Below are 14,159 nucleotides of genomic sequence, written 5' to 3' on the forward strand. Positions count from 1 at the left end.
AGCCACTATGCTACCAGAGCTCCCATATATTTATAATAGTATATATAATACATAAGACTATATTTAATATATCTATAGGATTATATTTTAATATATAATATATAAACCAATCAACCAACCCACTGCTGTTGAGTTGATTTTGACTCATAGTAGCCCCTATTGGGTGTCTGAGGTGACAAATCTTCACAGAAGTAGATTGTCCAGTTTTGATTCCGTAGAGTGGCTGGTGGGTTTGAACTACCAGCCTTCTGGTTAGCAGTCAGATGCCTTAGTCATTGTACTACCAGAGCTCCTTATATAATATATAACATACATATGTTATATAAGAAAGAACTTTTTATATTATTGTTTTGAGATTCAAATGAGATAAAATTAGAACTGCTTAGTATATCATAAAGCTCAAAATGTTAGTTGGTAGTACTGATATTCTCTATCATCTGCCTAAAATACTAGTTCCCTAAGAATCCCTTTGTAATATATTGATTTCTCAACTATGGTAGTTCAGTTTGTGTGTCAACTTGGCTGGGCCTGGTTGAGTGGCTGGGCAGCTGGATGTAGTATTCCCCATGATGAGATTGGTAATCAACTTCGTGGTGGAATCTACTGTGAGCAGCTGAATAGCTGCCTTAGGTTGTCTGTTTCCTGTATATAAGCAGAAACCTTGGGGAATGGTCTCTAGCTTATGGCACGCTTGGACCCTGCATGTAGCCGTGTTGTTCAGCAGCCTGCCATGCCCTGCCAATGCTGGGACTTACAGCGGACTTGAATTAATGGCCTGCCAAGTGATTTGGTAACATTGAAACTGTGCCTTTTTACTTGTCAACCTTAGGCTTGGCAGCCTCAGAAGCCAGCAGGTGTCTGAGTGAACAAAAGCCTCTAGCTTCTGTGGACCAGGAGCAGGAGGCAGAGCTGAACCCCAAGGTTGAAGGGCTTTCACCCAGCCCCTAGAGCCTGGCACTCTGAACTTGGGCTTAAAGCCTCCAAACTGTAAGAGAAAAAATTCCTGTTGTTAAGGGCATCCCATTTGTGGTATGTTTCTGTCAGAGCGGCACTAGGTAACCAGAACACCAACACATATGATTCTTTCTCTCAACATTAAGTGGTAAAACCTTCTCCAAGTAGAACATTTTAGTTTCTCTTCAGTGTGTACATTAGTATGCGCAAATTAAACTTTCTTTTCTTTTTTTCTTAGAATAAGCCTCCATCTCTGGGACAGCTTTCAGCATCAGTTTTCCTCTTTCGACCAAACTCTGCTGAAAGCTAACCTGAGCCCTTGCATGATAAGTAGATATGACTGGTACATCTGAACTCATGCATTGCCCCAAGTCAGCATCAAGTTCAGTGTTTCAATGTGAAATGTTTCCCAAAAAAGGAGTAAGAGTTCCTCATCTTACTTGTTCCAAATATGTCACCTTCTTTCACTAAAATGCCTTGAGTACTTAAGCACCCTCTTTTCCTTTATTGATGAGCAGTGATTCACCAGTCCCAGGACCCCTTACTAAATTAATCTGAATTAAGTAGGTTAGATACCCTCATGTAACTGAGATCCTGCAAGTCCAGAGCTAGTTGGGGGAAAAGTAAAATATAAATTCCATATTCTTATAAATATTCAGCATCACATATTTTCATCACAGTTCATCATGTTAATGTCAGTCTCCATAATTTATTGACCATGTTAAAATATTTTAGCATGGAAAGTGGAGAAAATGAGAGAGAATAAATCATTCCGTGCTCTTCCGTAAGCCACAGTGCAGTCCAGAAGACCTTCATTTTTAATTTTGTATTCAAGTGCCAGTTGAGACAAATTGGTTAACAGTTCATCATGGGAACCATTCCAGAGTCCATTCATTTAGACTCCAAGGACTTTTCAACATCACCAAAGGCAGCCAACGCATATAAGATGACCTCAGGAAGAACACAATATACTTGGTGATTTATAAAAACAGTATATGCTTCAGTCCTTAGAATTCATCATCTAATTTCCTCTATCTCCTTTCCACTGCATAGGAAACATCCATCAACACATGTGCCATTGGCCTATTATTCTTCCTAATGTGGTTATTAAGCTTGACTCTCTGCACCCTGATAGAGAAAGTTGTTCTGACACATACTCAGGTGCCATGGATGGAGTAATGTAAAATATGCAAGGGTTAAATTCTCTTACCCCTTTACCCCTACCCCTGTGAATCTACCTATAGGGAAATCTATGCATTGTTTTAAATAACATGACTCTTTCCAATAATATTATATATTAGACATTTACATTGTAAAAGTTGTTTTTTTTTTTTTTTCTAGTAGAACAACATATGTTATGCTTACATTTGAAAGCAATCTCAGAAAAAGGGCCTGCATGTGAATGCAATTGCTTGGGAGTTCACATTTCCCTTAGACAAAATTGTGACCAAAACACATGTTTTTCCATCTGAGTTAGAAGATGGAAAACCATGCATTATTTTTTAGGCTTTTGTGGCATGCAGTTTAAAAATCAATGCATATTTTTTCATGCACATTTTCACAAATGTCAATGTTGATACTCCCATCAGATCTGATATGTTCAATCCCGTCAGCACCTGGAGAACTTGTACTCTTGAAAATATTTTTTTCCCTTAACTTCTCAATTTGCTCCTGAGAATTGTAATTCTTTTTGACTAGTGATAAGTGAGAAACAGAACCCTCCATCTTCATTTCCTGCTGGTAGAACAGAAAAAATTTTACATGCTTGCTTCAATTCCAGGTAGACCAAAGAACAGCTGTCTGACTCTGCTACACAACACAATCTCTCTAGGTTTTCTCAAAACTCAAGAAGGAAAAAGAAGCAAACTGCAGACATTTCATTGTTTCATCAGAAAATCTAGTACAAGCAGAGTATGCTAAAGGCAGGAATTTTCCAATTGCATATACATTGCAAATAAAGCAGCAGAAGAAATTTTTGTTGTTGTTGTTGTTGTTTTAATTTTGGTCATAAAGCTACTCCTTTAGCTTGTGTTTCCTAAAAGGGAAAGGTTTTTCTAAAATGTTATTTATATTTCTGCTTTAAAAAAATACTTGACTAGAAGGGGAAATTGTAGGCCTTCATTTTAGCTACTTACATTCAAGAATAAGGTTACTAGGAAGCCAATCAGAGACTGATTGGAAAGGAGAGAAAAACAGACATGCCTCATGAGTAAAGTATTCTATTCAATATCAGGAATGGGAGTATGCTAATGATAAATTTGTATAGAGGGTGTCTTCCCTCAATTTATGAAAAAAGTAGAAGATGTAGGCATAAGGAGGCCATGCACTATTGGCACAAATATATTGAGAGATGTGTAGAGCTTTATCTTTTCTTCTTACTTTTTAGTACATGAGTGATTTTGAAATAGGATGGGCAGAAAAACTAACCTGAGCAAGTTGGGCCATTTCATTCATTTACCGGACATCTGAGTAATTTAAGAAGTAGAGGCTTTTAAAAGCAAGAAAAAATTTTTATTTTGTAATATGCTGTTGTTGTTGTTGTTGCATTATCCATGAAGAAAGCAAGAGATCACTTAAAAGATGAGAAAGGAAGAGAAGACCAAAATGGATGAAGAAGAGACTCTGAAACTTGCCCTTGAGCAGAGAGAAACTAAAGCCAATAGAAGAAATGACAAGATAAGAGAGCTGAACAGAAGATTTCAAAGAGCAGCTCGAGCAGACAAAACCAATTACTATAATGAAATGTGCAAAGATCTGGAGTTTGAAAACCAAAAGGGAAGAATGCTCTCAGCATTTGTCAAACTGAAAGAATTGAAGAAAAAATTTAAGCCTCGAGTTGCAATATTGAGAGATTCTATGGGCAAAATATTGAATGACGCAGGAAACATCAAGAGAAGATGGCAGGAATACACAGAACTGTACCAAAAGGAATTGGTTGAACTTCTTCCATTTCAGGAAGTGGCATATGATCTAGAACCAACAGTACTGAAGGAGGAAGTCAAACCTGCAATGAAGGAATTGGTGAAGAACAAGGCTCTGGAAATTGACGGCATACCGATTGAGATAGTTCAACAAATGGATGTCCCATTGAAGACACTCACTTGGTGATGCCAAGAGATTTGGAAGACAGCTACCTGGCCAACTGACTGGAAGAAATCCATATTTGTACCCATTCCAAAGAAAGGTGATCCCACAGAATGTGGAAATTATAGAACAATATCATTAATATCGCACGCAAGTAAAATCTTACTGAAGATAATTCAAAAATGGTTGCAGCAGTATATTGACAGAGAACTTCCAGAGGTGCAAGCTGGATTCCAAAGAGGATGTGGAACAAGGGATATCATAGCTGCTTTCAGATGGATCTTGGCTCAAGGCAAAGAATACCAGAAAGATGTCTACTTGTGTTTTATTGACTATGCAAAGACATTTGATTGTGTGGATCATGACAAATTATGGATAACATTGAGAAGAATGGGAATTCCCTAACACTTGATTGTACTCATGAGCAACTTGTACCTTGACCAGGAGGCTTTCGTTCGAAGGGAACAAGGGGACACTACATGGTTTAAAATCATGAAGGGAGTGTGTCAGGGTTTTATCCTTTCCCCATATTTATTCAATCTATACGCTGAGCAAATAATCCAAGAAGCTGGACTATATGAAGGAAAACGTGGCATCAGGATTGGAGGAAGAATCATTAACAACCTGAGATACGCAGATGATACAACTTTGCTTGCTGAAAGTGAGGATGACTTGAGGCACTTACTGATGAAGGTTGAAGAATACAGTTTGCAGTATGGATTACATCTCAATATAAAGTAAACAAAAATCCTCACAAGTGGACCAATGAGCAGCATCACAATAAATGGAGAGAAGACTGAGGTTGTCAAAGAATTCATGTTGCTTGGTTCTACAATCGATGCCAATGGAAGCAGCAGTCAGGACATTAGACAACGTGTAGCATTGGGAAAGTCAACTGCGAAGGAACTGTATCAAGTGCTGAGGAGCAAGGATATCTCCTTGAGGACTAAGGTGTGCCTGACACAAGCCATGATATTTCCAATCACCTCGTATGCATGTGAGAGCTGGACAATGAATAAGGAAGACCGAAGAAGAGTTGATGCTTTTGAGTTGTGGTGCTGGCGAAGAATGCTGAAAGTACCATGGACTGCTAAAAGAACTAACAGATCTGTCCTGGAGGAAGTGCACCTGAAATGCTCCTTGGAAGCGAGAATGGCCAGACTTCGTCTCACCTATTTTGGTCATGTTGTCAGAAGGGACCATTCCTTGGAGAAGGACGTCATGCTTGGTAGGGTGGAGGGTCCACGAAAGAGGGGGAGGCCTTCAACGAGATGGATTGACACAGTGGCTGTGATGATGGGCTCAAGTATAGCAGGGATCATTGAGCTGGCGCAGGATCGGGCAGTGTTTCGTTCTGCTGTGCATGGGGTCGCTGAGTTGGAAACTACTCGACGACACCTAACAACAACAACAACAATTTGCTGTCAGAATCAATGTGCTCTCACTCTGCTTTTGAATTCTTTTCCTGCATATCACTTCTCATGTCTTTGGTTAAGATCAAGTGCAGTTTTTCTGAGCCAAATGGATTTGTACATATTAAACAAGGGACTTATCTCAGAGGAGTAAGAATCTTCTTGGGGCTGCAGGGTCAGGGCAGAACCCCTTGAACAATAAAATACATCAAGACTTATTCCTTCTCTTTATAGAGTGGAAGATATGCACTTCTTTTTTAACCACAAAACTGGTACAACTCTTATAAAATAGGCAAATAAACTTTATTTTAAAATATGTCACAACTAAAACGGACACAAAATGAATTAGAAAGTAAAAAGAAATAAGTAGGTTACAAATATAAATAATTAATTCAAGGGAATAAACATGTAGTCATCAGTATAAGTCCAGAATTTTCAAAACATGGCATAGAATTAAGATGGCAGTGAACTAGCATTTCAAATTATAAAATCAATGTCAATCCATCTCTGGTAAAAAAAAAAAAAAAAGATAGGTACTACAAATTCCAATGAGGATCTAGTAGCTCTTTAACAATTCTTGCAACGGATCTTACCACTTGAAAATGTATAAAAATTACAATAGCAAAAAAAAAAATGAATTCCAAGAACAGATTTGAATCCTCACTATGTAGCAAGTGATGCACAGATCACCAACAGTTCATTTAAGTATAAATAATTACAGTAAATTATAAATCATGCACAGGATGTCTATTGATCCAATCTCAATAGGAATTGGCAAGACTCTAAGTCTAGGCTGACAATATATGTTCTAATGTGCCTGGGAGAGTGCCTCTTTTCATTCTCAAGCATTCCACTTTGAATGATAAATTGTATGGCCACCTCATCTAATCCCAAGTCACTGAAATGATGTCTCTTTTGGGCTGCATTCACCTGTCTGAAGACTCTCCATCATCACTCAAGATAACTTTCCTCTGCTTTTGTCTTCATTTAAAATTGTCACACAGTTCATTGGCAGCTATATAATTAAATATAATTAAAACAGATCTCTATGGCTAAAGTATAAACTCACCACCCTGAATAAATTGCTGCCTGGATGGGAACATTGCTGCTTAATTCTTCATGGCCATAATGTATTAGTTACCCTTTGGAATCAGAGAAGATATCTGGATACCACAGTGATCTCTGGGACACTGGAATTAAGATGTTTGTAGTAGAAGGAAACGGATTTTAAGATGGTCAAGCCCATCCTTGGATACCAGCTGATTCAGAGCCACTGAATATATTCATGATACAATGTTGGGAGGTGTCTCTCGTTTACTACCAGCCAAGCCTCTGTGAATCTGTGTGTTCAGAGTTCCTCAGCCGAGCTCTGAAACCTGAAGTTAGCTCAACCTGTAATCACTTTAAGAAGAGAGTCTTCGCTGACTGAGAATATTCCAGTGGAGGGAATGCCAGGAGTCATCATGATAAAGACAGCAGCGAGAGGTGAGAAACAGTGATGACAATGCCATCAGCAAAGCTGACAGCCACAGCACCTGGGCTGCAGTACTGGTCATTTCTGACAGTTCCTGACAGCAGTAGCAGCTGTTGCAGAACACGATAGCCGGGGTGGGTAGAATGGAGACTGCTCCCGCAGTAGGAGCCAGAAATCATCAACGTTCACTGGGGATGGGAAGATGGCAGGGGATAGAGAGTGAGGAGTATGTAGTCTGGAGTTAAAAAAACATTATAAGGAGGTCTGGTGGTATAGTGGTTAAGGCATTTGGATGTTAACCAAAAGGTTGATAGTTCGACCCTACCAGCCTCTCGGGAGCTCTGGTAGCATAGTGGCTAAGACACTTGACTGCTAACCAAAAGGCTGGTGGTTCAAACCCACCAGCCACTCCTCGGAAGGAAGACGGGGCAATCTACTTCCGTAGGGATACTGCCTCAGAAACCCAAGAAGGGGTCGCTATGAGTCAGGGCTGATTCGACGGCACATAACAACAACAACAACATCAGCCTCTCAGCAGAAGAAAGATGAAGCAGTATGCTTTTGTAAGCCTTGGAAACCCGGTGGGGGTCACTAGAAGTCAGAAGCAACTCAATGGCAATGAGTTATGGTAGATCCCTATATTCTTTGTTGTCAGTAAGGTTGGTATGTCCTAGAAAAATAAGCATATTTGAGATAATGATCCCATTTCATTTCTAGCTCTCAAGTAGACACAAGGTTTCTAACACTTTCAGTAGCAAGGAAACCATACTTAGTGTAGCCAAGAGTTGTGCGCATCTATCTCATGATGGTTGAGCAACAACTGAACGGATAATGAACATCTGTTGACTGTCTTTACCTAATTATGTAACTTAATCCTCTCACCAATCCTGAGGTTCTGCAATTATGAAACACATTTTATAGATGACGAATATGAGTCTTGGAGAGATTTAAGTAATTTACCCATGTACAAACAAGTGACATAGCTAAGATATGAACATAGGTCTGACTAACTCTAAAGCCAGTGCTCTTTCCATTAGACTCTGCTGCCTCCCTGGGAGACCAAGACAAACAATGGAAAAAATCACCACAAATACCAAGCCCTTTTCCCTGTCTGCCCTGTCCCCCACCCCACAAACTTACCTCCTGCAGAGTGAAGCAGATGTTGTGTAAAATATCCAGAGTTCTGAGCTCTGAAATCTCCCATTTCTGAAACTGAAATTCAACAACTGAGAAGTTGCTGACACTGCTGTTGAGCTATGCCAAATCCCCCTGCTCTGAGGGCAGTTTGGTGTAAAGAATGTTGATAATCACTGTAAATGGAGGAGAATGACTCTCAGCCTGGGAAATGAGGCCAGTGCATAAGTAGTTTTGGCAGCAGTATCTATACTGTGGTACTGGGAGGTATATGATTTTCACAAAGAAAATAAAAAATAAAAATAAACAGATTGTTTGGAATTCTTCCAGTCCTTCCCACCCCATGTCCGGGGTTATAGCACACTGCTCTCAGTCCCAAATGTGGTTTGCCCTGTTAAATGCTTGCAGAAATCAGGTGAGGTATTTGTTGCACGGGTGGATAGTGATTATGTCTCCAGAGTACTGATGGGGCACCAGTGTGTGATCTTAATTTGGCTGTTGCAAGTCCAAAGAAGGAAAGGAGATTCTTTCTCAGGCAACAGTATCAGCAGTTTCACACAGAAGATAGATGTCACAGAGAAACCTAGTCTCCAAGGAAAGTATTACTATATAGGAAAGTCTCTTTAAGCTCCTCACTGATACCAAAGAGTGAAGGAGCATTTGAAAGAATCAAGTGCATAGTAGATCAATTTCATGCCATAGTTGGTAGGTAGTTCCTTAGATACTGGAATTAACATCACAGTAGTTTTTCTCTAATGTCAACATGAACAAGGATTGATTTGTCCTTAAAATCTCATCATACTGAAGTTACAGGAATATTTCTAAAAAATGGTAAACCATGTCTTATATTTCTTTTTCATGTATTTTCTTAATTAATATTTGGAAAATGAAAATATTTCCATGTTAACACTAATATATATTAAGTCTCTATTCTGAGCTCCTCTTCATGCTGGCTTTACATATATCATCTCATTGCTCTCTACAAAGAACTTGCAAAGCATTTTACAGATAATACCAAAAAAACAAACCTACTACCAACCAGTTGATTCTGACTCATAGAGATAATAGTTAACATTTATTGAACATATACTCTGTAACATTATAGATTGCTTTTGTATAACCTTTAACTTACTCCTCTATAAAATACATGCTACTTTGTCCATTTTATTGACAGCAATAGAAATAATAAGGAAGTAGAGGTGATTTAGATGTAATAATGATAGCTACCATACAGTGAAATAATACTGTATGCAGAAACTATGCTAAACACTTCTCATGCATTAAACAACTATAGGAAACAAGCACGTTTATTTTACTAATTTCACGCATCAGTAATTTTCTAATAGAGTTTAAGTAATTAGCCCCAAATTACACAGCCAGTGATGATTAGTTGGACTTCAATTTTCACCATGACTTCTATACATAGGGTCATATGATGAGTCAAAGCCAACTCGATCGTGACTAATAACCACAACCAATTTTATAGAAGTTTTAAGTTTACAGAAAAATTGGGCAGAAAATGCAGGTACTTCTCAAATACTCTTCCCCTGCACATTGTTTTTCCTATAATTAATGTCTTGCATTCCTGTAGTGCATTCATTAGAACTGATAAACAAATTTTGATATATTATTGTTAATAAAAGTGCATACTTTGCTTATAGTTCACCTTTTGTGTTGTGCAGTCCTATGACTTTTGACAAATGCATAATGTCATGTGTCTACCATTATGGAATCACACAGAATAGTTTCATTGCCCTAAATATGTCTTGTGCTCCACCTATTCATCCCTCCCCTCTTCCCTACGAACTCCTGGCAACAACTGATTTTTTCACTGCCTCTGTAGTTTTCCTCTTCCAGAATGTCAGATAGCTAGAATCAAGCAGTATGTATCTTTTTCATCCTGACTTCTTCCACTTAGCAATATGAATTTAAGGTTCTCCCATGTCTTTTTGTAGCTAGAGAGCTCATTTCTTTTTATTGCTGAACAATATTTCATTGTTCAGATGTACCACAGGTTATTTATCTGTTCATCTATGGAAGGATATTGTTATTGCTCCCAATGTGTTGAAGTATGACTAAAACTGTTATACATTTTCATGTGCAGGTTTTTGCTTGAGCATAAGTTTTCAGCTCATTGTGTAAGTACTTAGGAACAAGACTGCTGAATCATATCACAAGCCTCTATTTAGCTTTGCAGGAAACTGCCAAACAGTATTTTAAAAAGACGGTACCATTTTGCATTCCTAACAGTTGAATGATGGTTCCTGTTGCTCCACATTTTTGCCATCTCGAATTTGCCATTCTAATAGGTGTGTAATGGTAAACATCCATCACTTTATCCATTGCATAACTCTCCCTTACAACGTAGTAAAGTAACACTCAAGAAAAGTTCAATAACCCATCCAAGATCACAGTTATAAAGAACAGATTTTGAATTAAAAACCCAATGACAAGTTATTTATTTATTTATTTTTTTGAAAGCTCATTTTTTTTCACTTAATCACCATGTTGTCTCTCTAAAGTTTACTTTATGACAATGAGAATTGCCACAAAACCCACAGCTTAAATTCTTAATTCTTAACACCCATTTTGCTCTTCTATGTGTATAACAGGAGCTCTGGTAAGGCACTTGACTGCTAACCAGAAGGCAGGCAGTTCAAACCCACCAGCCACTCCTCGGAAGGAAGGTTGGGCAATCTACTTCCGTAGTGATACTGCCTCGGCAACCCAAGGAGGGGTCATCATGAGTCGGGTCTGACTCGACGGCACACAACAACAACAACAACAATGTGTATAAAGTGGAAAAGAGATATTCATGGGCCTGAAGACTTTAAACTACACATAAAAAGTTGGGGACAGTGTTTCAAAGTTAAACTACAGAACTTTGAAAGTTTCTATGAACAGTGTGCATTCCAGAACATTTAAATGTGCTCAAGTGGAAATTGTGTATAGACCAAGAGGCAGTTGTTTGAACAAAACAAGGAGGATAGTGCAAGGTTTAAAATCAAGAAAAGCATGAGGTTTAAAATTTTATGTTGAACAAATAATCTGAGAAGCCGGACTATATGAAGAAGAAAGTGACATGAGGAATACTCATTAACATCCTGCAACATGCAGATGAAACAACTTGGATTGATGAAAGCAAGGAGGACTTGAAGCACTTACTGATGAAGATCAAAAACTACAGTTTCAGTTTGGATTACACCTCAACATAGACAAAACAAAAATCCTCACAACTGGACCAATAAGCAACATCATGATAAATGGAGAAAAGATTAAAATTGTTAAGGATTACATTTTACTTGCATCAACAATCCCCACCCGGGGAAGCAGTAATCAAGAAATCAAATGACATATTGCATTAGGTAAATCTGCTCAAAAGATCTCTTTAAAGCATTAAAAAGCAATGATGTTACTCTGAGTACTTAGGTGAGCCTGATCCCAAGGCATGATATTTTCAATCACCTCATATGCATGTGAAAGCTGGACAGTGAAAAAGGATGACCAAAGAAGAATTGATGCCTTTGAATTATGGTGTTGGCAATGAATACTGAATATATTATGGAGTGCCAGAGGAATGAACAAATCTGTTCTAGAGGAAGTACAAACCAGAACGCTACTTAGAAGCAAGGATGGCAAGACTTTTTTTCACGTACTTTGAATATGCTATCAGAAAGGATCAAGACCTGAAGAAAGATGTCATGTTATGCTTGGTAAAGTGGAGGATCAACAAAAAAGAGGAAGACCCTCAATAAGATGCATTGACACTGTGGATGCAACAATGAGATCAAACACAGCAACAATTTTGAGGAAGGTGCAGGACTGGGCACTGTTTTGTCTGTTGTATAGACAGTTGCTGTCAGTTGGAACCTATTTGACAACACATAACAACTATACAAACAGTGAATATAAAATTGACACCTTTGGCTGAGGTAAAGGTAATATTGCTTGAAATATTACTTTTTGTATCTAAAGTTCTCTGGTGGGGTATGAAAATAATGTCTCATTTTCTCAAAGAAATACCATTTCCTAAGTCAGGTAAATGGGAGCCCTGGTGGCATAGTGCCTAAACCATTTGACTGCTAACCAGAAGGCTGGTGGTTCAAACCCACCAGCCACTCCCCAGAAGGAAGACTGGGCAATCTACTTCCATAGAGATACTGCCTTGGAAACCCAAGCAGAGGTCACTATGAGCTGGATCTAACTCGACAGCAGTGAGGTTTTTTTTTTTTTTTTTTTTTTTTTAGTAAGTCAGGTAAATAATTATATGTCCATAATATTTGTCCATCTTGAAGCAAATTTAATTCTAAATAAGTAGGCATATATTCATAATGATAGCAAAACAAGTGACCTCTTCTTGAACATATTAATATGTTCATATTCATCAATTTCTGGTTCTGTAATAGAAGCAGAAAAATATATTCATTTGTATTTCTTTAAAGATAATCTCAGTTGGGACTATCAAACCAAAACAATTAATATGTCATAGCACCTCTGTATTTTGTTTTGGCATGAATCTACAAGTCTTCTTTTATTAATAGAAGCTTATTCTGAAATTTTACTTATGGTTTACATCTCTGAAACTTTAATGAGTTTATGTTTTCAGTATGATTTTTATTCCTTTATCAATTGCCTTTCTATTCACACATATTATAATCTCCGATGAGTGGAAGTCAAATGTAAGAAGTAATTTCAATATAGAATACATAAGGTATGCCCTTACCCTGTCCTGAAATAGATGATAGATAGATAGATTTAAAAAAAAATCCATGCTTGTCATATACTAGATACAGTTCTAAGTACTTGATATTAACTCGTTTAAACTAACAATAACCCTTTCAGGTGGGTACTATTATTCTCATTTTACAGCTGAGGAAATAAGCAGAGACATTAGTAAATGATGAAGCTAGGGTCAAATCCAGGCAACTGGCTCCAGAGTTCTTCTTAACTACCATGGTATCCTGCTTTTGGCAATGAATGAATATTGTTTCTAAGTAATATATGTTTAAAAGAAAAATCACAGACTCATGCATAATGACTCATGTTTAAATGATAAAATACAATTTAAACACAACCTATTACAATCACCCTTCTTTTATATTAGATTGAATTTTCTGTATATTTTTTAATCAACTTCCTTCTTTTTGGTATTGTTATCAACACTTGCCTTATCCCGGATTTACTTGCTTTAATTCATCATAATTATTATTCTCTTTGTCATGCTCAAAGTGGACAGTGGGTTCTCCCCAAGCTGACTCCTTTATCTGATTTAAATTTTAATGTAATCCTTCGACTGTAGTGTTCTGAATAGGCTGGGAGGTAGGGCAGTGGACACGGAGTGTAGTTAATCCAGGATGATGATGCCCTGGACCAGGGGGTAGGTAACATTAGAAGTACTGAAGAGTAGTCAAGTTCCAGGTATCTTTTGGAGAATGCTGACAGTATTTTCTCTAAAGGCTTGGATGTGATGTATGAGAGAAAAAGTGACATCAAGAATGATTCCAAGGTTTTTGGCCTATGCAATTACAAAAATGGTGATGTCATTTACTGAGATGATGAAAACCAAAAAAAAAAAAAGAGAGAGAGAAGCATTTAGAAGATCAGGTTTCAGAGTCCAGGGAATCTAGGAAAGTTTGAACATCTCTGTTAATATTTTAATTCCTTTCTGAAGCTAAGAGTCAATATGACTACTTAGACCCCTGCACTGGACTCCGTGCTTGAGAGGTCCCTGACCTGGCCCTCTTTGGGCCATGCCATTCCTCATAGGGTGAGGCTTCCATGGAACTGAGAGGACATGCCTACTCAGCTCCTCTTCTAGACTATGCTTCTAGACTATGCTCTAGGTTGTATACCGGAATTCTCTTTCAAATGTCCAAACCTACTTCAAGAATCTATGTAGGTGCCCATCTTTTAAAGAGTGGGCCGGTATTTTTATTGTTATTAGTTTCCATTGAGTTGATTATGATTCATGGTGACTCCATGTGTGCAGAGTACAGCTGCTCCATAGGTTTTTTTTTTTTTTCTTTCTTTTAACCTTTACTGTGGTGAAAACATACACAGCAAGACATTCACTAACACAACTTCCGCATTTACAGCTCAGG

This window comes from Orycteropus afer, unplaced genomic scaffold (assembly GCF_000298275.1).
Source record: "Orycteropus afer afer isolate SDZICR_OR568_19922 unplaced genomic scaffold, OryAfe1.0 scaffold00248, whole genome shotgun sequence".
Lineage (NCBI taxonomy): Eukaryota > Metazoa > Chordata > Mammalia > Tubulidentata > Orycteropodidae > Orycteropus > Orycteropus afer.